This window comes from Pygoscelis adeliae, unplaced genomic scaffold, assembly GCF_000699105.1.
Source record: "Pygoscelis adeliae isolate BGI_AS28 unplaced genomic scaffold, ASM69910v1 Scaffold57, whole genome shotgun sequence".
Lineage (NCBI taxonomy): Eukaryota > Metazoa > Chordata > Aves > Sphenisciformes > Spheniscidae > Pygoscelis > Pygoscelis adeliae.
Window position 1 is genome coordinate 6,460,801 of NW_008825615.1, and position 3,437 is coordinate 6,464,237.

The following is a 3,437-nucleotide window of genomic DNA, read 5'->3' on the forward strand; positions in this document are numbered from 1 at the left end:
CCTTCTCCTGGTCCACCTAAAAAACTGCAGCCAGCCGCTCAGAAGAGGCTGCCCACCCTGTTTTCTCTCCAGAGGCAAACAACATAATTGCTGCTGTCAAGCCTGTATCGCCACCAGCATCTTTGTGGTGGTGAATGTTCAACGGTAATTGTGATATACATAACTCTTTAAACAAGCCACACTGCCATGATGAACACCAGCTGAAGTCATGTTTACATGCTGACAGATGCAACCTGCAGCCACTTGTGGTTTATAGCCATGGACAAATAACAGTGTAGACAAACTGGATCTGATTTTTCTCACTTGATCTGTTGAACTCAGCAGTGTTACGCTGCTGTAAATGAAAGAATAGCTAGACCAGTAGTGTCTTGGCAGGTTTAATTGAGGACAGTCTGTATTTAAAGGGCAACAGGGCAGACTGTGGTTTGGGGTCTGTGCCTGCAGAGGGGCAAATGAGGATGCAAAGCACTCCTTCCTCGGACACTGTGGCCTTTCCACGTGCTTTCTCTCTGACTTCATGTCCAGGCATACAATGGCAAATGGGCAAAGGCAGCTTCCCAGTGTCCTACCTCTCCCAGTTTAAAGGCCATCAGGACTGGATTCAGCCATGATGTTAATGGGGAGCAGACACTCCCTGTCATACTTTACAAAACATGCACTGTACCAGGCAATGACAACAGGAGGCTGCAACCCATTTGTCCTCTTACTGCCGGCAACTAAAGTCACTGGGTGTTTCTAGTGGGGAGAGCATGGAGGGCAATAATCTGCTGCTGAAGAGTCACACAAGAAGGAGCAGAGAAAGCTTGGGGATGTCTGTACTGCTGCAAGCCAAAGCTGGAAGAGGATGGTAATGGATATCATGTGTTAGGTTGCAGCACACACAGAAGCATGGCTGACGTCTTATACTACTTAAAGCCATTGCCTAAATATTGTAGTGTTAAAAAAAAAATTTCCAGTGGTTCTATCCCATGGAGATCTTGTTCCATTATAGAATGTTTTGTATAACCTGTCATATTTCTTAAAGTTTAGCTCTTTTGCTGCAGCATGGGAAGTGACAAAGCACCTTCTGTGCTGCCTCATAATCCTGCCAGTAAGTTTCAAATGCAGCATCTGTTTAAAGCAGCATCAATACAGGATGAAAAGTAACACTCTAGCAGGGAAGAGGTTAAGTGTATTTGAACTTATTTGTTTCATGTTTCTTTTCCTTGCTTGAGCTTTTCCTACAAGCTTCTACACTCCCATTAATTGAAGATGACCATAAAACCCTACAGGTGATCCAAAAGCTTTAAAGGTAGGATTTTCAGGGATAGAGTTTAATTGCTTATAAAACCTCCATGCACACACTGAGCTCAGGGAGGATTCCTGCAGGCTCACCATCAAAACCCCGTTTGATTTGTATTTGCCAGTTTTCTTGGCAATATCACATGCTCACATTAATTACTTCATTAGAGGACCAAACAAGAACTTACAAGAGAAGTGAATACATATTCTCTATGCTGTTTAAATATGAGTCATTAATAGTGGAAAAGGACACAGAACAAAACATGAACACGCAGGCATGCAATTAGCTATCTTATGGAAAACCACCACTGATGTTTCACAGCTTCTATTTTCATAATATTTGTTTAGCTTTTCTGTCTTTGAGGACAAACTATTCTCACACAGCTGTCAGCATCTGTGAAAAGTTTTCTTTAAAGGCCTAGTGAATATTATGGCAATGTTTTTTATATTTTTTTTCCAAAATACCTTTTTCTCTTAAGAAGCAAACAAACTTATGAAACAAGCTTATGAACCAGACCATACAACGCTGCAAGAAGGCATAAGTTCATGATCTAAAGGAATGCTGAGGCAAACTATTTTGACCCTGTTTTCTGACCCAGAGTTCTCAAAAATTATGTTCAGAGATGCCAGGAATTATCTGGCAGTTACAAAGGCCAATAAACAAATTACCATCAAAATGATTTGCTGCTGGTGTAGAGAAAATACAGAAGTGAGATGTGCCCGTCATCTTTGGAGTGAACAGGTTCATAATTGGGAAGAAATTGTTACATGGATGTAGTGGAAGATATGGGGATCAAGTTTTGGCTTCTGTACCACTACAGTAAATCCTACCTTATGTGATAGGTAAAATCCAGGATATATTATTGTTTAGTGCTCTCTGGACTTTATTACAAGTTTGTGCAAGTTAAAGCTACTTTAACATACATTTGGAGATCAAACTGTCCCAAGGATTGCTTTTCAAGGTCCTACAGTGAGTACAGCTCAGCCGAGCTTACAAAACCTCATCATGCCCAGGTCTGAGGTCTACTTCATGAAACCATCTACAGCAAACCATTCTTCATTTGGAAACCTGGCTAGATACATTGTTTTTTGGGGTTTGTTTTTGGGGTTTTTTTGTTTTGTTTTTATTTTTAGTATCTTGTTGCCCAGCAAAGAGAAATGCCAATTTTAATAATCTGTAAAGCTGTGACATAATACTGTACTGAACCAGTCATAAACCTACAATTTGTGTCCCGATAAACCTCTGAATTTCTGGAGTTTCTCATGACACTGTTGGATTTTGTGCATGCTCCAGGCACACCTGGGGGCAGTCAGCTATAAAAACAAAAAAAAAAAAAAAAAAAGAGAAAGAGAAAGAGAAAGAGAAAGAAAAAGAAAAAGAAAAAGAAAAAGAAAAAGAAAAAGAAAAAGAAAAAGAAAAAGAAAAAGAAAAAGAAAAAGGGATTCAGAATGTTTCGTTCTTTTTTTGCCCCTTTTAGAGGTTTTACCTGCAGTCCCTGTGACTTGGGCACAGAACTCTATTCCCAGTCTCACACAGTTGCTTCTCACTTCTTGCTCTCCAAGTTGCATCTTTTATCCAGGGTTTATCTATAGGGATATCTCCAGACAAGCCCTTGATAAGCAGAGGGATACCTCCCTCTAGAGGGATATCTGGCTTATCTCCTGCTCCCGCAGGCCATGGCATCCACATGAGAGAGGTCTAAGAGCCCTTATACAGTCACTTACTGTGTCTGCCATGTCTGGAGGCAGTAGCCTTCAGGTAGGAGGCAATAACTAGCAACTTAGGGTTTGATGAACACATTTGCCCTTCCTCACAGGGCTTTTCTGACCTGCACTGCCTAGTCCTGGAGGCTTTCTCTGAGAGACTGCTTCAAATGCGTAAGGCCCAGGAATTGTTGGTATTTGTTCAACTTGCACATTTCGCGTATGGTTTATAGATGAGTTTGTGGCTGAATCTTGAATGGCACAATTGGAAAATGCCTAATGTACTTTATTAGAGTAAATAATGATGTGAAAAGATGAAGAAGAGTTGTTTCAAATAGCACTTTTACTTAGAGAGTCACAAAAAAGTGTTCCAAAGACTGAAAAAAAGGGCTCAAAGCTGTGCTCAGGATGCTGCTGAAGCTGCAACACAGTGAAATTTTAAAAGCAAGAGA